We start from the raw sequence: 25301 nt of genomic DNA, 5'->3' as shown, positions 1-25301 counted from the left end.
GAGATACTCCATGTTCCTGGGCCCATCATTTCATGGTATTGAACTATCCTTTTTTAGTTCATTGGTGGATCCACCCAGTGGCAGAAGCAGCCATGGGAAATTCAGCTATTCCCTGGATTTCACTGAAAGTAAGTTCATTGTCCTTGTCCTGTGGGCAGGGCTCATACTCAACCCCTGTCCCAGGAGGGTCTCTGTCCTTATCAGGAGCAAAAAGCAGCTCAGTGCATCCTTATTTTGACCAGGACATTCCATGATTTTTATCGTAATGCAGATTCTTGCCACATGTATCAATATGAGTAACACAGGTGGTGCCTTTCCACACTGCCAATTGTTTCCAAAAGTCCTTTCCCTACACTGAGGAATCTTTCATTCTCCGGTTCTATTCCCTTCATGAACCTGACAAGATTGCTAAGCTGTTGGTGATAGCCCAAGAGTCAGTAAATAGCTATGGGGGGGTATGTGGGTCTGAGTGTTCCAGGGCTAAAAGTAACACTCACAGTTCAGCCCATTGGACACTTTTTCCAGTGCCAAAGCTTGTATATAGTCTGCCCAAGGCAAGGGAAGTAGCACCTGTTGCCCAGTGAACCAGTGCTGAGAATATGGTGGGGCATCTTTGAGTCAGGGTCCCCAGGAGGCCAATGCAGGGAGAGAAGGGCCCTCATCTGGTGTTGCAGCAGAATCATTGTGGATGGAGGCCTCCACTGCCTACTCATGCAAGTGTATTACTCCCTGTAGGCCCAATCAGACATGGTCCTGAATGTGCCACTTCCATTTGATGATACTCTGCTATTGGGCACTGCCTGGGTAAGTGTTCTGATTACCCAAGACCCAAGATGTGATAGGGATTTCTGGCCTCAGGAGGACCTGAGAGCTCTTGGTGATCCTTTCCAGTTCCACCAAGGCCTAATAGCATGCCAGGAGTTGCCTCTTAAAAGGGGAGTATTGCTGGGCTGCATCTGGGATCTTCTTGGTTCAAAAACCCAGGGGTATGCAAATTCCTGTTGCTCCCCGCTTCTGCCAGAGGGACTAGTCACTTTGGGTCTGGGTGGCAGAAAATTGTAGCTCAAACAGCAATCCAGGCTCTAAAGTTTCTAGAGGCAAGATGGCTGAAATGGTCACTTTTACCTCTTGTAAGTCCTGCTCTTCCTCCATTCCCCAATGGAAAGCACCTGGTAGCCAAGGTAGGGGTGCCAGGATATCAAGATGAGGAATCTGAAAATAACACATTAAACTGTAGGCATCAAAGGAAACTCTTCTGTATTCAAGCACCCATAGTATATAATTAGCCACTACTCTTCATCAGCCCTTTTCATGTGCCACACAGGGCTATTATAGGCAGTGATAGTGAAGCAGAGGACACACACAGATAGAAGGTCCTTCATGAGTTCAGTAACATCCTTCCCCCTTCCCCCACCGCAGGAGGTGGTATTACCACTTTTGGACACTGTGGCTAGGAGGTTGGAGCATTGGGGGTGGAGGCCTATCACTTGCCCAACTATGACAGCCAGAATTTGTTGGGATTGGGGACTTTGTCCTCACAGTTGCCACTGGGATGTGCAGTGGTACAGGATATTCCTGTAATGCCTACCCCATGAGAAACATGACCACAGGGGAGGAAAAGGGCAAAGGGACCAAACCACAGGGCAGTTGTGACCGCCTGTCCTCATACATATATGGAAAGCCTGAAACCTCCCAACACTATTTGTTACCTCCTCCCCTTTGCATCTTCCAGAGTGATAGTGACCAGAGCCCCTGTATGAAAAAGTGCCATAAAGTTGTGGTGGTGGTAGAGTGGGTTTGGGGGGTGAGACACTTCTTGAAGTGGTTAAGTCTATGTAGATTCAGAAGGATAGGACGCCTATAGACATGCAGAGAAGAGGAGAGAGGAGTGTGCTCCGGGCTGTGTGCAGGGAAGGAGACAGAAAGAGGGGGGTGGGGAATGGTGTCTGCACAGATGCAGGGTTGAAGTGAGCATGCATAGGGCATTGTGGGGAGTGCGGGCACTGATGATTTTTCTCAGGGTGTAGCAGCAGATAAGATTGTCAAGATGGAAATGGGCAGAACTTCAAGAATAAGGGGTTTGGGTTTTATAAAAGAAAAAAAAAATATGTACACTGTCCCCAAGTCCTACATACACTGGTGCATATGGCCTTCAGACCCTGGGGGGTGGTAAGGGCCCTTGTACCTACCTCAAGGCCATTTTCAGTTCAGTCAGGTCTGGGTAAAGAGGTCCCTCCCAGGGGCCAGCCTCTTCAGCAGCAGTGGGAGTTTTTCTAGATCTTCCTCTTCCTCTACCACCAGTATTTGGGGATTGTGGGGAGGGGGTTGGGCAGATTGGTCCTGTTGATCCCATGGTCCTCCTAGTTTATATTTTCCCCAAGTTCTCCATTGGAGATCTCTTCTAGGGTATACTTTGGGACTCCTTCCTCTAGGAGCCACAATAACAGCTCAGCAGGTGGGAGCCCCAAGGGGAAGGGACAGCTGCTGAACCATCTCATGGGTCTCAGGACTTGCTGGGTTAACAGGCCCACTGGTCTGCCTCTTCTCTCAGTTACCATGGCAGCCACCCTTCTAGTACCAGAGCTCTTGCCCCAAGCAGGGTACCATCAACCTTCTTGATCAGATTTCCCAGAGGAAGCCCTGGGTTGAAGAAGAGAACCAGCTTGTCACCTCACTCAGGAGACCCCTTTCTAATAAAATCATCAATTTCCTGCCATGAAATGGGAATTTGGTGAGGAACTGCATCTCTCTGGCTGGGGTAAAATCCACACACCAAGATCCAATTGTTACAGAATGACAACGGCTTCCTCTTCATTACTCCAAGTCTTAGTAGTAACTCAGGGGAGGCACTCCAACTGGGATAAACTCATCTTACTATCTGAAAGATCCAGTCAGATAGAGGCTGTGGCCACTGAGCTCCTGTGGCTGCACTGCCAGTTGTTTCCTCCCTACCCTGTGCCTCCATCTCTCTTAACTCCAACATACGAAGTTTCTTGGAGGATGGGGTGAGATAAGAGGTAGCCAAAACTTCTTGTGTTAGTTAAGGTTCTCTAGGGAAATAGAACCAATAAGAGATGTTGTAAATATAAGATTTTATAAAAGTGTCTCACCCAACTCTGGGGATGCACAAGTCCAAATTCCATAAGGCAGGCAGCAAACTGGCAACTCTGATGAAGGTGTTCGATGAACTCCTCAGGAGATGCTGGCTATCCAAAGAAGAAGTGAATGCCTTCTCTCTTTCTCCCTTAAAAGTCTTCAACTGATTGGATTAAATCCAGCTGATTGAATTCTCTCATTGTGGAAGATACACTTTTCATTGATGTAATCAGTCACAGGTGCAGTCAATTCACTGATGATTTAATAAACCAGTCTTCTGGTTTATTAACCAGCCACAAATGTCCTTGCAGTAACAGTTAAGCCAGTGCTTGCCTGACCAGACACCTGGACACCATCAACTGGCCAAGTTGACACATGAACCTAGCCATTACACTTCTCCATTCAGCCTGGTTGATCAGGGTGGTAGCGACATCCTCATTATAAATTTGGGCAACCACAGGAGATCCTCTCCAGTCTTCTGTCCATATTTATCTTTCATAGTCCATATCTCCTTCTCTGTAAAAGCTCATACTTTCATTTTCACCTCCGAGTCTCCATCTTTAGTTCTAATAGTCTCCTGAATAATGATCAGCCTCATACTAACATCAAGATCAGTCTGGGTGGCCTGAGTGCAGGAATGCCTGGCTCCCGAATGAGAACAGATTTAAGAAGCCATGAGCCAGGGATGTGATGCTGGAAGTTGGAAACCCCAACTTAATTGATCTCATGGTAGAACAAGACCCAACTCTATGCTGTCTATAAGAAACATGCTTTAAATATGAAGACACAGATAGATCAAAATTAAAGATACAGAAACCGATATACCATGCTAACACTAATCAAAAGAAAGCTGCAATAGCTGTATTAATTTCATACAGAGCATATGTTTAAGCAAGAAAAATTATCAGAGATAAAGTTGGGTATTATGTAATGATAAAGGGGTCAATTTTCCTAGAAGACATAAAAATCCTTAATGTGTAAGCACCTAAAACAGTATCAGAATACAGAGGCCAAAACTGATAGAACTGTAAGAAGAAATCCATGAATCTGCTCTTACAGTTGGAGACTTCAACATCCCTCTCAGTACATGAGAGATCCAGCAAACATGAAATCAGTAAAGATATAGTGGAATTGAACATAATCGTCATTTACCAGATTAAATACACTTATATAGAAGACTTCATCCAACAACAGCAGAATACACATTCTTCTCATATTCATGAAAATAGACTGTGGAGACACGGAAGGTCCCCTGGCTCGATAGATTATACATAGGGCCCATTTCCCAAAATCTGGAAGCCTGAAGGTGGGCTCCAGAATGGGAAAAGGCCAAAAGCCTTGCATGTCTGAAGGCGGACTGCAATTTAGATGAGGGAATAGTCTCTGAGCTCTTGCCGGGCTCCTTCCGTGCTCCTGTCTCCTGCCTCCTGCCCCCTGCCCCTGCTGCTTCCTGTCTAGCCCCCAAAGAAATTGTCCCTTAAGACTAAAGATATGTAAATACACCTTATGGCTTTAGAAAAAATGTACCCTCCCGGAGAGGCTTGAGGACAGTCACGTAGGGAACTACCTTGTATGCTGTAAAGACCTGTAGAAATGAGTAGAATAAAACTTTCTTTTGCATGGACACTGAGGACGGAGTTGTGCTCCCCTTCTTTCACAATAGACCATATTCTGGGCCACAAAATATAGCTTAATAAATTTAAAAGAATAGAAATCATATAAAGTATGCTCTCAGACCACAGTGGAATTAAAGTTGAAATCAATAACAGAAAGACAGCTGGAAAATTCTAAAATATTTGGAGATTGGAAAACACATTTTTAAATTACACATAGATCAAAGAAGAAGTCTCAAGAGAAATTAAAAAAAAATATTTTGAACTAAGTGAATATGAAAATACAACTTATCAAAATCTGTTGGTTGCAGCAAAAGCAGTGTTGAGCAGGAAATTTATAGGATTGAATGCATGTATTAGAAAGAAAAGAAATATCTAAATCAATAATCTCAGCTTCTACCTTAGGAAACTTGAAAAATAAGAGCAAATTAAATCCATAGTAAACAGAAGGAAAGAAATAATGAAAATTAGAGCAGAAATCAATGTAATCGAAAACAGGAAATTAATAGGGAAAATCATTGAAATCAAAAGCTGATTTTCTGAAAAAATCAATGAAATTGGCAAACCTGTCACCAAGTTAACCAAGAAAAAAAAGACAAGAATTGCCAATATGAGAAATAGAAGGGCCACTACAACTAATCCCATGAACACAAAGAAGACAACAAAAGATATTATGAAAACCATTCATTAATTGCGGACCACACAAAAGCAGTATTAATGGTTCAATGTATCAACTGTGGTACGTCATTTACCTATATCAGAGAAATACAGATATGGGGCATCTAATCTATTGCTTTAAATGACAATGTATATTTTAGCAAATATTTTATTAAAATCACAAATAACAACTTTAAAAACTTAGTGAACAATCTGTTGGTGACTACATCATCTGTTAAGATTATTGTAACTGATGAATAAAAGTAAAAATAAATTTCTGTATTTAAATAAAATTTTTCTTTGTAGCTCACTTACATAATACACTCAACCAACATCAAGCACATAATACACTCAACCAACATCAAGCACATAATACACTCAAACAACATCAAGCTTTCCACTTTTTAGACTTTGAAAAAAAAATACATTTGAATTTATAAACTATAGATTGGCACAGCAATGGAAGAGAATTTAAAAAACAGAAGTTCCTTAACTTCATTATATAGTTAATATTTGTTTAAGGTGATATTTGGAATTATTATGGAAATTATGTATTTTTTAATTGCCTGAGACTACTGGATAACTATTATACACATATGATATATATAATATGATAGAGTATACTATAATCTTGAAGGCATATCTTTTATCTAACTAAATTTCCAATGAATTAAATAATTAACTTTAAAATATCATTTCATTAAATATCTAAAATAGGTAAGATTACCTTTTTTTCCTCTCTCATCTCCAGATAAGGTAGAGCCTTTGATGCATTTAAAAAAAGGAAGAAAACATCAGGATAAACTTTAAAAATCTGACTATGCATGCTAAAACTAAACAATAAATTCAATGATTCACTTTCTTTATGAATAATTAAAATTCATAAAAATAGTAATAATAAAAAATAGGCAAAATATACAAATAGATAATTTTTAAAGAAAATATGTATAAAATATCTAAAGTCATATATTAATTTTGACTTTAAAATTGATAAAAGCAAAACAAAACAAAATAAAAAACAAGAAAAGAATGGAAGATCATGCTAACTACACCCATCATTTATCAGGATTGACAAAACTTTTCCATAAAACTCTAGTGCTTCTTTCTATATCTCATTGTCCAAAACTGCCTACTTGCAGGTGATAGTGGGAAATCAAGTATTTAACTTTCACAGTTTTTAAAATAAAGCCAAGCAAGAGAATGTGTTTGGGGGGAGGCAGGAGGCATCTGCAATTATGTGTGAGAGAAATTGTTGGGTAATTTGATTAAACGCTCTCAAAATCCATGAAGATGCAGATGTTAATTTATTAACCAGGAAACAGAGAAGTGGTCCATAATTCATCTACTAAAAATCCTAATTGCAGTATTATTTCTAAAAATACCTTCTAAAAAGAAAGAAAGAAAGAAAGAAAGAAAGAAAGAAAGAAAGAAAGAAAGAAAGAAAAAGACAAAGAAAGGAAGGAAGAAGGGAAGGAAGGAAGGAGGGAAGGAAGGAAGGAAAGAAAGGAAAAAAACTACATAAATATTCAGTGACAAAGGAATGATGAAATAAAATATAAAGCATACATATAATGGTTAATTTGAACCTTAACATACTTTGTAGATGAAAATCTATTGGCACAAAAGTACAAGGATGATAAATGGAAATGAACTATCATACCAAATTTAATAAGCAATGTGATTTCAATTTTATACATACTATGTAAATTCTATGTGTTTGTGTGTGTACATGCACACGTGTGTGCAGGTGTGGGTTTGTGGATGTGTGCATGTTATGGTGTGTCAATAGATAGATATACAGAGACGAGCCTGAAAGCTAATACATTAAATTTTAATGTTAATTGTTTCTGCAGCTAGAAACCACAGCAGCAATAACAGTATATTAGAAGAGAATTTTCACAAACTCCCAACGCCACTTCTTTCCTCCCCTCCTGTCACTGTATGAATGGTCCAAGCTCCTATGTAAGGCAAATCCATCCACTTCTGTCTTCAATTCAATGGTATTATTCCGGCCTTCTGCCCCCTCTCTCTGGGGAATCATCAGCTCTTTCCTCAGTACTGTCATTCCTGGTCCAAGCACACAAGCAAGGACCACAAGCATCTCTCTCCAGATGACTGTAGTAGCCAGGGCTGGTTTCACTTCTTCCTCCCTTGTCTCCCCAATGCCTAGGCTCAACAAAGCAGCAAGAGAGATCCTTAAAAATATCCATCATATCATGTCAGCCATCTACTCAAAACCTTTAATAGCTCCAATTTTGCACAAGTTAAAAGCCCTAAGCATGGAGCCCTACATGGCCAGCTCCCCCTTCCGCTTTCTGACCATATCTCTCCAACTCTTTCTCACTCAGTCTGCTCTAGCCCTGGCCTTGCTGATCCTTGGACACATCAGGCCTGTTGGTGTTTCTCGACCTTTGCACTGGCCATTTTGCATGGCTCACACTTTACCTTCTTTATGTCTTTGCTCACAGATAAGTTTCTTATCATTTAGGCCTATGATGTCTACTGTGTTTAAAAGTGTAATTACCAGCTCCTCTGGAAGTTCCCATCCCACTTATCCTGTCATAAGGATATTATGAATATTATTTATTCATAATATTTGTCAATTTTAAACATGCAATATAACCTACCACTATTCTGTATATTTTCTGTCTCTTTCCATTAGAATGTGTGGACTTCTGTATGTTCAGAGCCTAGACTAGTGCCGAGTACTTAGAAGACTCTCAACAAATATTTTTTATAAATGAATTTCTATAGTGATGATGATGATAATAATAGCTAATATTTTTAGTCATTTTCTTTGTTCTATGTATTCTTCTAGGCCCTTTAAAATTATTATCTCATTTAATACTAAAACTATCTTATGGCATAGATTGCTATTAGTTTCCCATTTTACAAATTAAGAAACAGACCAAGTTTCTAAAGCTAGTAAGTGGAGGGGACACAATTAATGGTCACTTTCTTGGTTATCCTATCTTTTACTTTTTTAAAATGTTATATACATTTTTAAAAATAATAAAAATTATTGAAAATAAATTAATAATACTTTAACCCCAGAAGAAAGAAAAAGAAAAAAGGTCAAAAACTGTGAGAAAGTAGGAGGAAGAAAATAATGCCAATAAAAGCAGAAAGCAATGTCAGAATGCGGTGGAGTAATAAAGAAGAAATGCAAAATCAAAAGTCAATGTTTAGAAAGAGTAAATAAAACATACAAATGTCTACCAAGTAATGAAAACAGGAAGAGCAAAGATTCAGATGAATGATCATAGTTACAAGAGGGGCATAATTAAAGGTAAAAAGAGTTTAAAAATCATAGGAATATCATGAAGAACTTTGTGGGAACAAATTTGAACATGCAGATGAACTGTGCACTATATATTTTTCTAAAAAATATGTAACTTACCAAAATGGATTTAACACAGAATGAAACACTGGAATAAACCAATAACCATGAAAGAAATTAAACTGATAATAAAAAGTCTGCCCTGCACTTCCCACTCCTACTAAAAAAAAAAAAAAGTTACAAGGTATTTATATTTCTTTTATAATACAAAAGAAACATTAAAAACTATACCAACTATTCTTCCTGCTACCTTGCTTAATGATTTGTTACAAGATATATCAGCTTGAAATGTGTGCTTATTTTTCTTATCTTGATTCTTTAAACATTTATTTTCTCTCTATATATCTTTTATCCCTATAATTAGTTCCTGGGGGTGTAGTTATAACTAATATTTTCCTTATAAATCTCCTGCAGATTTTGCACTGCTCATTTATTGATGTCTTTAATGAATATTGGGTGATGAATATTTGGGTTTATCCAAATTTGATAAGATTATGTGTTTATGTGTTTGTATTTGGAAAGTAATAATCTTTTTGGAAAGTGGTTTTATTAATACATTTGCTTCTGAACTTTTCAATTGAACTACAGCACGCAGAACGCCTTCAGCAAGCTAAGAGAGTCTCTGAGCATCTCCTTAAAATATGTCAAGAAATAATACATGGTAATTATTTTGTTCTATTTTTAAAGATGGAACATAGAGGTTAAGTAATTTTCTTGAAAGCAGAACATTTACATACTGTATTTTTAATTAAGCATCTAAAATTACCTGTGCAATTTACTCCTAAAATTTTTATGAATGTACATGTAGTTCAAAAGCTAGCAACCTGATGATTCAGAAGGCAAAGAGCCATAAGTTTGTGGTAAAAAGGAAAGAATTCACCAACAAACATTACAACTCAGTCTGCTAAAATGGCCCAGTGATATGTAAATTTAGTCATTACTTAGATGAACTAAGTAAATGGAGGTTAATTAGAAATCAGCAAAGTATAAAGAAAAGTAAATTTTGAGTGCGCTAAAATAGTCTTTGTGAATCAAAATTGTATAACAGAATAATCACTGAAAATCCATCTAACCAAACTAAATAGAAGTTAAATGCTATATTTTGTTAGGTATATGGGCAATTATTAGAGGAATGATTTGTCATAGCATTAATCTATGCCTTTTGGATATGTGTCTCTGTGCAGTCATAAAAGGAGACTCATATGAGTGGTAATTTTTATAGAACAATAAAAACTAAAAATTTCAGCAATTGATGAATTGACATGGTTTTTCTTTCTCTAATTTGATGCTAAAGGTAAAAAAGAAATTCATAAAGACAAAGACTTCAGCAAAGGGACCAAGATGACGTGGCTTTTGTATGTAACATAGGGTATACGTGTAAGGAAAGAAACCTTGTTAAAATATAATTTCTTAAAGAATTCTGCTTCTCTAGTCTGCCCATTCTGGGCACCATTTCTCCACTGAATTTGTACATACTTTCTGTGGTAGATAGCCTCCAAATTGACTTGTGTAATCTCCTTCCCTCCTTGTTAAACACATGCTGATTCTCATATGAAGGTGGAATCTAATCTGCTTCCATTTGTTTCTGGGCTAGTTTACGGTGTTTTCTTACCCAACTGAATGTGGTAGAAGTTACATTCTTCGTCTACAGTGTTTAGATTAAAAAAAAAAAAAAGGTTTTGCAGCTTCCACCTAGGCCTCTTAATTACTTGTTTTGGGAGGTTTCTTCTTGGAAAGCAGCATCCATGCCATGAGAAGTATAATCCATATGAAGAAGCCAAGTATAGTTGCTCTTGTAGACAACACAGCTGAGCTAGTAGGCAGTAGCATAAACTGCAAGCAATATGCATGAGACATCTTAGACGACCAATACAGGATTCAGATCACTCCAGGTCTAGCTTCCAAGGTGATGATAAACCAGCAGAGCCCAGTCAACCCACAATTCATGGGCAGTCACAATAAATTGTTGTTTTAAATCACTGAGTTTTGGGTTTTTTTTTACACAAAATAAATAACCGGAACAAAAATTAATACTAGAAATGGGATGCTACCATCGCAAAAACTGAAAACATGTGGCCCATGAGTTTGGGATTGAGTGACAGGCATAAACTGGAAGAACCTCAAACTGATTTGGGTAGACTAGAGGGACAGTGAGAAAATTTTATTGGAGGATGAAGAAAAATGACCCATATTATATGATAGCAAAATGTTTAGCAACACTGCTGTCTGGGATTAGGTGGAAAATAGAAAGTGTACATAATGAATTGTTAGATTTTTTAAAGGATATTACTAGATCCATAACAGCACAAGTGTGTCTTGAAAGCCATGTACCATCAGGTACAGACAGAGAAAGGATCAGAAGTAAATTGTTTGGATTCAAGAACTATTTAAAGGAAATATAATGGAACCTGGAAATATAGTATAAAAAAATTAAACTGCTTCTCATTCTCATGCTTTCAAGATGCCAAAAACTCTCAAAATAAGAAATGGCCTCAGGGAAAAGTTTAAATACAAAGTGTTGTCAGTAAAATGGGGCCTCAGGGAACTTTTGTTAAATGTTTGTCTTAGTTTTCCAGGGCTGCTAAAAAAAAAAAAAAAAAAAAAGGAACACACACTGGTTGGCTTTAAAACAGAAATTTATTTATTGTCTCATGTTTTCAGAGGCTAGAAGTCCAAAATAAAGGTGTTGGTAAGTTCATGCTTTCTCACAGAACTTTGTGGTGTTCTAGCAATGATTTGCCACAATGCTTGAAGTTCCTTGGCTGGCAGCACTGCTTCCTGTCACCTGGTGATCCCTCTCTCCCTGTGCATGCACTTCTGATTTCCTCTGACTTCTGGCTTCTTCCCGTGGCTTTTTCTGAGTTTCCCTGAATTCCCTCTTTATAAGGGCTCCAGTAATACTGATTGAGGCACACCCTAAATCAGTTTGGCCACACCTTAATTAATAACACCTTCAAAAGGTCCTATTTACAAGTGGGTTCATACCCACAGGAATGTATTTACATTAAGAACATGTCTTTTGTGAGGTACATGAATCAGTCTTCAGTGATGTATGTTTAAGTGAGGGTCTTGTGCACCATCTCAGCCAGACAAAAAGACTTGGTGTCTTAAGGGTATACCTCCTAGACCTTTTCTGTTAAGAAGTCTAATAATGATGAATCTTTCAGACTCTCCCTGCAAGGTAAAAAGATTTCTAAAATTGTGAGGGCACTGTGCCACATAAGGACCATGGCTCTCATCCTTTTCAAGAAAATGGTCTGTCTCAGAGAAATCTGTGGGTATTCCTTCTGTTCAATAATGTGACCCTTATGAGATTTATGGGAATTCCCCAAAGTATCAGAGGTATTGGATTAACAAACATGTCATCACTTTGGAGTAAAAAAAGTCAGAGATCAAAATGAAAGCATTCATGGCCCCCAACCATCTGTGAGAAAATAGCAAGATCAGGAACTACTCAGCTACAAACACAAGCCATTTCTTATGCATAACTCACATTTCAGAGCCCAGAGTCAAAGAATAAAATCAGGAGCCCTGGAGAATCATTCTTAGGGAGTAGATTTTAACGTAATCAGGCAACAGTTGAGGAGGCCCAGCTGGATTTCAGAATTGCTGTGGAATAGTGACTGATATGTATCTCATATATCTTCTCACCCACTTTTGATACTGGAGTGTTTATTGAGATTTTCTTATCCCTTGTGATTTATCCCAGAAAAACATGTTCTTTAATCCATTTCTGTGGGTATAAATCCATTGTAAGTAGGACATTTTGGTAAGGTTACTTGAGTTAACTACTTTTAGAAAAGACAAAGCTAGATTTCAGAAAGTTTCAGGGATCTTTTTTAGGAATCCCCAGCTATTACAGATAAGTCTTCTCCCACTGAGTACAGGAATCTCTCCCTAATTGCCATTTTCACACTAAATTTTGCAGAGCAACAAAAAATTCAATTTGATTTACTGTAGATTTTGAAGTGAGATTAGCTGTGTGATTTTAGCAAAGTTACTTAAACTTGCTGAGTGTCTATCTCCACATTTCCTCATTTGGAGTGGGAGGGGGGCATTTTACCTATATTGTAGAGTTGTGGAAATCAAATACATGAATACTGAATAAGTGCTCCTTTAAAAATTGCTTAAATGGTCCTTTTAAAATTGCTTAATTGCTGTCAGATTTCTGTTAGGTCTCTTTATCTTGTAGCAAAACAGCTTATAATTTAATTTCAATATTAAAATGGGCCAATATTACCAAACAATTCTGTCACACAGTTGTAGGGCAATTTTTCACTATTTGAGAATTTATGATGATTAAAACAGAAAGAGACCAAAAAAAATAAGGGAGAAAAAGAATAAGCTATGAATACTAATAAACAAAAGGAAATCTCTGAAGGAAATTTAATATATTTAAGGAATATATGTCATTGTCATAATGTATTAACTATATAAATTAACCTTAAATATGTTAAATATCTCTATTACCAATATTTCATTGAATATCATCATGGATATTTGTGTACTTATCCTTGCATTAAGAATAACACTTTTCCTTCTGAATGAGCTTACCTCCCCATAATTTATTTGTCATATTAATGAAATTTTTATGCAAAGCTAAAATAATTTAAAAGTATTTAAACATATATTAAAACATATTCATGTGTCCAAGAAAATTTTGTAAAAATAAAACCTTTCTCTAATCCCTAAATCATTTTTTGAAAAAATATCTGTTCTCATGGCTTAGCATTGTATACAAAAAGCATCATCTGACAAACAGTCTGAATTTAAAACTGGAAACAATCTGTGATTATGGATCTCAGCAGAAGTTAATTGTGCACTTATAGCACACATCTGCACTAGATGGAATCTAACACTTCCATTTGCACAATAGAACAGGAAGCTGCTTGCTATTGCAAATCTGAATTGGTGACATATTGCTTGCTTTGTATGTGAGTCTTCAGGCTTTATATGTTATGTTTTTATTCATAGGAGATCATGGTGATAATCTCCTTATTACTAATATTCCCTAACATATCCACTAGAATATTTCCTTGCCAAAATTTACCATGGTATCTGGTGTACGGCAAAATAATTTTCTTCACCTTCACAAAACCCACTTCAAGCACCAAATGACAAGCATTTTTAAAAGATAACTTGTTAAACCTACAATTGAAATCTACCTTACATTATGATAGAGTCCACATCCATGGATTCTTTAAGATTCTTCTACCTTCTCTTGGATCCATTCTCATTTCTCTGATTTACTCTTTGAAAAGAGTCCTTTCGTAGAATGAATAAGAGGTATTTTAAACCAAAGAAGTGGAACAATTTTAAGACATTTAAGAGTTGACCTGGAGGAAAAAACAACTTACTTTCTCCACTTCTAATTGGAGGCAAAAAACATAGAAGCCCAAATTAAAATAACATCCGCCAGAAAAAAAAAAAAAATTGGGTTGAATATCCATGAGGATTTTATTACAAATGAAGTCTGACCATACGATCTTTCAAGAAAATTCACAATTCTGTGATTTTTAAAAATTTCTAGCTTCTTTCAAAAACTCTTAAATAAATGGGTAGAATGTGATGTACTGGGATGTCTTCCAAGCTCTATGTTGCCTTCTCGCTGAAACTTCCCTGCTTGCATACCTGAGGTAAATTTTGAGAGGGGCAGACCAAGATGGCTGAATATGGACAGAGTGCTGCCAGTAACCCTGAGGAGACCTTGACTGAGGGCTCTGAAAATGGGAGCATATAGACCTTTACAGAATTTGACCTGGAATATAAAGGTGATAATGCCATGTGGTGAAAAGAGGAAAAGCATAAAAGGCATTAAGAAAATAAAATGAGGTCTAGGAGTGAAAGTCAGTATTTAGCTGTTCCCTAGAATACCCTCAGTTCGTAAATGTGTTACATACAGCTCTAGTTTTAGACCCTATATATTGAAATTTCTTAAAATATTTTCAGTGAATTTCATCAAAAGCAATAGTCTTTATTCAGAGAATTCTTTGAATCTCTAATGCATTTCGGATAGTTTCAACTCTTCCATTTCTTAGACTATAAAACACTTGCCATTTTCAATTATGGAACACTGGAGTGGGTTAGATAGAAAAGGAAAATAGGGGAGAGAAACAGAAGCATCTGTTATATTGGGCCCATTCCTGTATTGGCTGGACTTCAGTAAGTAGATTTTGATTTGACATTGCTACAAGCAAATTGCTGAAAGTCAGAAAGTATTTTACTTCTTATTTGTCACCTTTAGCTATTCCTTTCAGAGTGGATCCTCTGAAATGTGATTATTAAATAACCAGGTGGTAACATAGATTTTTTTTTCCCCAATAAGCAGCCTGGTAGACAAGCCTATTAATTAACACAGCACAAAACCTAAATAGCCTTCTGTTTATGTGAGCTGTATCTACCGATATTTTTCTATTGGGAAATATAATGGAGAAGGTTTTAAAATAAGAATAAAATTTTTGCACGTTAACATTAATAACATAAATATTATATTTTATAAAATATATAAATAATATATATAAAATATAACCATATTTTCAAATAAAACTCAATAAGAGTGTCATTAGTTTGCATTTTTGCAAATCTCTTTGATATCTGGTTTAATAGAAGAAAGCTAGAATCTCAGATTTGCTTCTGCACTCCATCTGTTTCTGTATGTTGTTTGGTTGAAGAATATCAAGAAAATCTTTTCACACAAAGATATGGACTGGGACAGGGGAGGACTTTACAGCCACCCTCAAAGTGTTTCAAGGATCTCCAGATGTCCTCAGAGCATACTTTGACAACCACTGCTCTATAGTTAATCTTCTACATTCATTTTTCTCACTTCTTTAACCCCATTAAGTAATGATTCCTGTCTTTTCTCTTTCCTTTCATGCCATAGAAGTTCTTATTTCTTTCTCCTTTCCATATCTACTGTTCTCAACCTTATTATCCCTTTCTTTATTGACCTCTATCTCTCTCATCCACTTCTTCTTTCTTCCCTTGAAAGCTTCTCAACTCTGTTCTCTCCAAGTGATACTATGAAAATATAGCATGTTTTCTCAAATACATACATACATGCATACATGCATACATACATACATAAATACAACCCAAACAACCAACCAGCCAAACAAAGCAAATTACCCTGGGGGATTCTGGAAAGATGTAAGATGTTTCTGATTTCTTCCTCCGTAAATAGTCTCTGTAAATGACACTATCTAATCTATATATACAGATCAAAAAAAGAAAAAAAATAGTCATCCTTGATTCCCTACTTTCTCTCAGTCCGTCCATGTACTTTCCTTATTCCCTCCAAAATACATCCTAATTCTCTCTACTTTCCTTCAACTCCACCTTTCTAAATCCAATCCCAGTTTAATCAATCTTTCACCTCATTTGTAACATTGCGACAGTCTGCTAACTGGTTTTCCTGCTTTTCCACTTGTCTAACCCCACTACCATCACAGTCAATTCTCCACATAGTGTTCAATATGCTTGTAGTAGATGCTCCTGGTGACCCACTTTGACCTCCTTTTCTAGCCAGAGTGCACATCCTCCTGGTGTTGTGTGTGTTGGCCGATACTAACACACAGACAACCCTAGTCTTCTGGAGTCTTCCACCAAATAGGAGCTACCTCCCCCAGAGGCTCTACCTCCTTTTAGCCCAAGCGTAGTACAGGTCTGACTGAGGTGGAGTATAAAAGGCTGATTCCCTTGACTCAAGGTGGGACTAAGTCTGTGGTGTAATTTGTGGGACCTGTGGGATCAGACGGAAGTTAAGTTAGTCTCCATCTGAGCCCACATTCTTATTTCTCTCAGTCCCATTCTCCTGGGACAGCACCTTGTCTCAGCCTCTACTTCTAGGAAACCCAACCTGAGACAGTGGAAATCCAATATTCTAAATCATGTAAGTTATATCGCTGCTTAAATTCTCCAATGAATTCCAGCCACTACATTTCTGCCTACAAGATCCTGCTTTTACTGGCCCCTACCTACTCATATGCCTCATCTCATATCACGCAGCTCAGGAAGCTCTCCCTTAGAGCATTTGCTCTTGATATTTGTCAATCTGGAATGTTCTTCCCTAGATCTTTGTAGGGTCAATTTGTCATGGCAAGTTTAAATTCTAATATTACCTTCTCCTAGAGCTACAGACAGGGAAACACTCTATCTAAATTTGTTCTCCACCATCCCTTCCCCAGTTATTAAATTACTATTTTATATTCTTCAGAGCATTCACTACCATTAGCAATCATCTTAATGGATGAACCTTGAAGAGATCATATTGAGTGAAATAAGCCAGGCATGAAAGGACATATATTGTATGATCTTACTGGTATGAAATAATTAGAATAAGCAAATTTATACGGTCAGAATCTGGACTATAGTTAACCAGAGGATGGGGTGAGGATAGAAAGAAAATCATCTTATTTACCTATTTGTTTATTTTTTATTATTTGTCTCCTCACTGGAATGTAAAGCATGGGTTTTGTCTGTCTTGATGTTTGTAGTGCTCTTACGCATAGATCATAGATGATCAATAAACATTTATTTGTTGGCTTGAATTAACACTGAATCAGAATATTTATGCAATTAATTTTAAAATAATAGTTTATTTTATGACCATTTATTAACGTACTCATCCACTCATTAAACAAATAGTTTAGAACACTTACTCTGCCGAGTGTTTTATTAAATGTTATAAAGGTTAGAAACGTGACAGGCACTGCTAATATTTGCCATTATCTGGTTCTCTTTTCCATCCTGGGAACACAATAAAACTATATTTTCTGGTCTCCTCTAAGATTAGGTATGTCCACTTGATTGAGTTGTAAATGAAATGAAATATGAGTGAAAATGGAATGGTTCTTTTCAGATCCAAGGCATTAAAGAGCCAAAGTGTCTCTTCTTAGCTGTCTTTTGGTTCCTTGGCTAGCTGGATGTGGGGAAGGAATAGGAAAACTCTGAGGAGACCCTAGCAGCAATGGAGCTGAGAGGTGGCAGGGGCCTGGATACCTGAGTCACCACTTGGAGGAAAGACAACCAGGAGATCACTCCAACCCATATTTGACTTGATATTAATAAGAAATAAACTTTTATTGGATTAAGATTTTGAGATTTTATTTTTGTTGTGGCAGACACATATTATCTTGATTAAAAATAGAACATCAATAGTGATAGCCTTGCCTTTAAAAAGTATATAATCTCATAAAAAAGAGAGTGAGGGTATACAGGTTTACCCATTACCTGTTGCTGCAAAGAAAATCACCTCAAATTTAGCTGCTTCCAACAACACCTGGCTCAGCTTTGGAAGGCCAGGAAACTGGGAGCTGTGTATTAGGGCAGTTCTGCATCAGGATCCCTCACAAAGATGCAGCCAGGCTGTTGGCCAAGTTGTAGTCATCCCAACGTTCAGGTAGAGATCTGTTTCCAAGCTCGTAGATACTGGCAAGTATAGTTCCTCATTATGTGGGCCTATCTATTGGTTGCCTGAATGTCCTCATGACATGACAGCTGGTTTTCCCCAGAGTGAGTGATTCAAGAGAGAGAGAGAGAGAGAGAGAGAGCAAGAGAACACATTCATTATGGAAAATGCAGATCTTTGTAACCTAACCTTGCAACTGACATTCTATCACTTCTTCAGTGAAAGCTGGCTCACACTCAAAGGGAGCTGAATTAAGCTGAACCTTTTGCAGTGAAGAGTATCAAAGAATTTGTGAACATATATTTAAAATCACTACAACAAGTATTGCAAGATACTTTGTGAAAATTTTCTTAGAGTGGCATAAGCAAAGCACTCTAAGAATTCATATGTATATGAGAATGATTTAAATTGGAGAGATAAGCAAAAGTTTCCATTAAAATGTAGTCAGTGATGCCTTTGAAAAGTGAAGACTGGAGGAAGATCATTTAGGCAGAAGAAACAGCATAAAAATATGAGAAAATGCAGAATCTGATCAAGGAATGGAACATAGATTGGCCAGATCAAAATTATATGTAGAAAGGTTTTGTTGGGTTTGGCAATCTGGTGTGAAGAGAGAAAGCCATCCATTCCTGTTCTGCCATGATTTGCAGATGGCCAGAAAAGAAAAAAAAAAAAAAAAAAAGGAAAAAAAATACTCTCCAAATAGTCACAGCTTAATCAGCATAGCCGTGCTCTTGCAGAGAGTGCAGCAGCAGCTGTGTGAGACGTGATTCAGGACTTCATCCAGCTGCCTGCTTCCCAGCATTCTTACAACATGGGTATTGCTGTATGTAGATGTATCTTTTCTACCAGCAGGGACATCTTTCCACTTCCCCATTGGGCTTGTACCCCATCTAAGAACGTGACCGGTTACATTTTAATTAATAACATATTTTATTGACTAATAATATCAGAGTTATGATATTATTATAACTGTCAAGGTCCCTGTTACTGAATAAGTACTTTATCAAAGTGCAAATATATTTAGACAAGCTGCTTCAACTGGGACTATGCTAACATGTAACAGGTACTCAGGTGGACAGCTAAACAGGGTGTGGAGGGAAGCAAACTAACTAATTGAGAATTTTCAAACTGATCAATCAATTAAGAAAATAGCTCAATCCAGTTTATCCACAGATCAAATTTATGTTTTAACCTCTTTAACTGCCTACCTGGGGGACAAAACAAAACAACTCACCCCCAAAGTTTAGAATTTACACAGCAAACTTATAAAAATTTTTCCTTTTATCTCAGGAAGAAAAGAAACTTTCATCAAGTTTTGTGCAAAAAGTAGCCCTAATGGAGAAGTTAAGCCCTCTAGATCTTTCATAGTGCATGAATCTAATTTAGCATGCCTTCACAGCAGATCCTTCACTGTAGGCAAACTACATTATTTCCAAAGAGAAGTTAGAAAACCACCAATTATGTAATGGCTAAAAAGGGAACATTTAGGTCACCATGCCAGATTGCTTACCTGTTTTTTAAATATACATTTGGGAAATCTGTTCTGACAGTCTCAAAAACAATACAATTATTCTTTGAGAATTGAGGATGACATAAATGTTTTATGATTTTATAAATGGAATAAAATTTAGAATCTATCTAGAGAGAGATTCCATCTTGATTTTCAATTAGCTTAACCAAACAGGGTAAACACAATTAGCTGCAATAACTTTGCAACCTCAATCATTATCTATCAAACTACTTTGGGGACCATTTCTACCTTTATAGTTGGGATAAACAGACATAGCATAAAACAGAACAGTTCTTTTTGTCTCTATGCTAGCTAAATCCTCAAGTATTCTACGGGGTAATATAAAGTTGAAGCATTGTCTGTCTCCTATGCATAGTTTATTATTCAAGCTGTAAAGGGCTCTTGTGTGTTCTGCATGACATTTAAAGATGCATGACAAATTAACAAAGTAGAGGAAGGTGGTGAAAAAAAGGAGCAAAAATGTACTTATATTTAATATCTGCTTTGTCGTACTAATCAAGAACATGCTGCAGCATGCTCATTTTCGACAACTAACGCTGATTGGACATAAACCCTAAAGGATATCTATCAATCTATAATAGTAAATAGACAAATTCTAGGGAAACTTTATTTTCTCACACTTTGTAAAATAAAGTGCTACTGGATTTTCTTGCATTCCTTTCCTCATGCATTCACAAGTTTGAGCCAATAGTTCTCTTCATTAATTTCTGGGAAGAAATAATTTACTCAATGCTCTAGCACCATTACAAGGGTCTCTTAAATATGCCAAGTCCCTCCTCCCAACTTCACACTATGTTTCTTTTTCTTCTGTTTTGTTTTGGTTCTTTATTGAGTTACCCACCAGTTTTGACTGCTTGTGAAACTAGTCAACCTGTTAAAATGGCTAGAGCAGTTGAATGCCAAATTACAGTTTAAAATTTCATAGGTGCTACCTTAAATAGAGGAAACTTAACCTCCTGAGAAAGAACAGTATCCAGGAAGGTGTGTAGAAAGGTCAAAACTACAGTCAGTGATAGAAGAATTCAAATATAGTTTCCAAAACAACTTTCATATGTACAATTTCTTCTCTCCCAGTTGCTCATTCCTCTAAACAGTCCAAGTTATTCTAATAATTGCTTTAAAATTAATATCAGACATTCATATCATTAAGTCATCTTAATGATAACTTACCTTTAATTTTCCTTTTTTGTTTTGACACAGCATTTTGAGTATTTCATCTAGAAATACACCAGAAGCCCATGAAAAGTTCTTTTGGTAGCCCCATTTTACTTCTGAGGGAGGTAGAAGTTGTAGACATTTAGTAGCTGATCCCATATCATGCTGGCATTCAGCCCCATAATTGGAACACAGCCCCAGTTCACTTAGCTTTCAGTTTAGGACTCATGACAACACCAAACAGGAATATGAATGTTTCCCCACAATTTGGAAAACTCATTTTTCTGCTCTTCTCAAAATGTCTCTCTGTGAATAGGTTATTCACATCCTCAAGAATCCATTAACTTAGCAATTTTTAATCCAAGTTTTCCTGATACTTGAATTCTCAAACAATTGTATTTGAGTAATTCATGTCAATTATGTTAATTTATCTCTTATTTTGCTTGATACCCCCTTATTGATGGATTTTTCCTCTCTTTTGTCATCCTAATGGTTTCTCAGGAGGGCTAGAAAGAGGTAAATTACATTAAGATAAAAGAAGCTTGGTTTAAATGAAATGTGCAGATATAGAATAATCAGACAAGAATAAAGTTGGTTCTAGAAGACTACAAAAGTATTTACTAATTTAATTATGAAAGTTATTCCAATCCTCCAAATTTCATGAGACGTTAATGTTCAGAAGATACATTATTCTTTGAAAATCAAACAAGCTGTTTATAGTTAAAAAACATAAGGATGCAGAAAAATCTGTGTGTCCTAAATTTAAATAAATGCTAAATATGTAATGTTTTAACCTAATATCTTACTATCATTGTTACATTCATCATTGGCCTTAAAATCTATTTGAATTCTTGTCTCATTGTGAGAAGAATATGCTCAAATGCATAAAATAATGGGCAACTGTCACAGGTTGGATTCTCTGAAGCAAAAATGAACTGGAGTTGTCAGTTCACAATGTTTATTAAGGATCAACACCTTTTAAAGGAAGAGAAAGAAGAACTGGGAAGAGACACATATCAATTTATAAAGCATACTTGACAAAGACTGGGCCAATATTGCCCATTGAAGTTGCCCTATTCTGGGCCAAAAAGGCCCAGCATTTTTACCCATGCCTCATTCAGTCACAGGACACTGGCTACCATGGGAAAGGCAAAGAGTGTCTATAGATCTGAGTCTCACATTGAAAGAGCTGACCACTGGAGAAATCTGCTGACTGCACACGCCACAGCCAGCAACAATTTCTTCTTTGAAGAGGGATTAGGTTGGCACATCTTGATTTTTACCCAGCTCCTGGTAATAATTAAGATTACTCACCACCATTACAACGTGGGTAAAGGAAAGTTCTGAACACCGTGAATGATGCCTGTGTCAGGATATCCTGAAAAAATACAATATACTCTTCCTGTTGAAGTCATTGGAATGCTACTGGCTACTTTCTGCCATGCCTACACTCAATCATCCATTCCACTAAGGTCAACCTTGACTTTTCTTCAAGAAACTAATTTCCTGTGGAAGACTGCTCTGGCCATCTACTTATCCTCTGGTCACTACACTTGTTCTATTAGATCTACAATATGGTCAGTTCCCTTTGACCATACAGTTTATCTGGGGTAAACAGCATAGGGGAGGAATTTTTTTACCCCAGTGCCTATTGCTTATATTGCAAACAGATACTACATTATCAATTATTCAATTATGGACCAGGCATAGCAGATGGAATATTTAGAATAGTTTAATCCTAAAATATTCATAGGATCACTTAGACTCAATAAAGTCATTGACAGTCACAAAATGTTTTTTTTTTCCTTTATTTCTTTTTAACATAACCAAATCTTTTAACCCCAACTCTCCTAAATAGTGCTCCCTCCTTATGAAGAAAGTTAATAGTGTAATTCTGGCCCTCTACCTAACTCTTTGCTCATTCCACCCTCGGAGAGGTGGAGTGTTTTAAAGAATTTGTAAATTCGGGAAAGAATAGCTGGACATAGTTGGCTCTACTTTGCCCTACTTTTCCTGGGAGAGGTTCTGCCCTGACTCTCCAGGGTTGTTCCCTGCCCCTCCAGCCTTCCACACAAGGCTGCCTGTGAGAGAGGAGTAAGTCTGCCTTATTCTGGTTCTTCCTACAAATATAATCCACATTTAAACCTGGCCTCTAAACAAAATAAAGGAAATGTCTTTACTCTTTCATTTCTATTTCTGTATCTAAACATGAAAGAGGGCACTTCCAACAACTATAATAAAATAGGCAAAACAAATAAAATTCTGGTTTGTCTCAAAACAATGAGTTTGGATTACTTTTCATGTAAGTAAAAGATACAGGAAAATTAACAATTTGAGTGGGAAAAATGTATGTTTTAATCCTACAGTCAAAAAACTCTCTCTAAACTCTATTTTGACTTGAAGATAATAAAAATTCTTATGAACAATATGGTTGACAATAATACAACATAATAAATAATACAAACAACTGAAGTTTTAATTTACTATGCCAAATACAATTCCTCTGGTTTCTGTTTTTCATTTATTTTAAAGAAAATATTTAAAAGGTTGGATTAACTATATGGCTATTTGTCCTAGCATTGTGTAATCACAGCCAGAATTACTGAATAAAAAAATCAATGTAATGAAGCTGTATATCAGAAACAACAAGCAAGGTTTGTCCTAAATTTTTGCCCCTAAGCCAGGTTTACTTTGAGCCAGCATATGAAAGAGTCTGTGATTAGGCCCCAAAGCACAAAAATACCAATTAATTATGATGATTAGATATGTCTTCATTAGTAGTCTATAAATAAATCATGCACAGCATTATGCAGTCAGCTTTCCTGGAAAAAATATTCTTCTAAAGGGCTGTGAAAACAGCTTAATTAATTATAAATGCTCTGCAACTTATCACATAGTATATTTTGAAATGTTAAAGTATACATATATACACATGCTATATATGTGCGGAGGTATTTGTCAAACTGTTTCAATGTTTCTTTATGCTTTAGCACTGACATGCTTTCCAGAGTCAAGATGGAAGTTCGTTAAAAATCTGTATTTATTGTTAGAAATAAAAATGTTACTTAGAATGCTTTTATTTCCAATTCCGTTCATGTTTTCTAATAGCAGAGTGTTTCTCTTTGATATTTAACTTCTGTGCCTTCAGAAATGTTTTGTGCCTGTTTTCCTCTCCTTCTCCCACTCCATGCTCACCCTTGACCTCAGTATATTTTCTTCACTTCTTCAGAAGGATTTCTTCCTGAAAATTTTGCTGTAATAAAAACATTTTAATTACACATGTAATTAACCCATTTGTGCAAGATATCCTCCGCTCACCCCTCCAGATCTTCCGTTCACCCTTTTTCCACCCTGCTAAGTCTTCCAGGAAACTGACCTCTATGAACTGCATTAAGTATTTCCCTTGCCCTCAGGTCTCCAGTTGAGCTCAGCTAATAGGCATGCCTGGCAGGAGATCATAGGTAGGTAGAGAAATTTATTCCCCAAGCTCCTTCTCTGCAGGTTGTCTGTGTACCTCAGCCAAAGGTCACAACTCCTGACAGGTGATCCTTGCCACTCAGTTCTCTCTGTGGGTTTTAGTCATTTCAGATCTAAGGTTGGTAACAGGTTGCTCCACTGTAATTCATCTTGCGACACTGCATTATCTACTTTGGTTTCTCTATACCCTACCCTAGCTTTTATAAATAGCCCATTTATTAAATTTACCTCAAATTACCCAATTTGCGTGTGTAATCTGTTTTTCTGCAAGACCCTGACTGATACATGAATCTTCTTCTAAATTATTCAAACAAGATACAAATAAACAGAGTAAACATGAATATTCTCATTACATCTTTTGTTTGTAAATACTTGAAAATAAAATTTAAATTGGCTTAAGTACGTGGATTTGTCTCATTCTCTCAGTCACTATATCACATGCAGAATCACAGCATAAAGATGCACTTTTCTGAACTAGTTATGGACTAAACAGGCCAGAACAGAAGTTCAAGTACCGCAGAGAGTGTAGATTTGCATATGGTACTATCCCAGGAATAAGGCTGGATCAGTCAGGGTCCACTCAGGAGACAGAAATTACATCAGTGTTTTTTTAACAGAGATAGTTTTATATAAAGAATTGTTAACCAGGTATTGAAGAATTAAAAATGCAGAAGAATAATTAACCTATGGAGATAGTACCTGCAGAACGCAGTTCCTATGCTGGGACTGGGGATAGGGTGGGGTGGGGGTGAGGGATGTACAAGCATGGAGGAGTGGTCCTACAGATCTCTGAAACTCAGACCTCAATGACAGGGGACTGTTTGACCCATGCTAGTGCCTCTTAGTTTGGAGGAGAAACATCATGGGACGTGAACCCAGACTTCTAAAGAGGAATTCTGAGCAGCAGCAGCAGCAGGTGCTGATGTCTCTGCAGGAGCACTAGGAGGCTTGTTCTGCAAGTGTTGAAAAAGGTCAAACTCAATTCAACACATCCTGAAACAAACTGCTGCTGTCAGGATA

Source organism: Choloepus didactylus, chromosome 7 (genome assembly GCF_015220235.1).
Source record: "Choloepus didactylus isolate mChoDid1 chromosome 7, mChoDid1.pri, whole genome shotgun sequence".
Lineage (NCBI taxonomy): Eukaryota > Metazoa > Chordata > Mammalia > Pilosa > Megalonychidae > Choloepus > Choloepus didactylus.
This window is presented reverse-complemented; position numbering follows the sequence as displayed.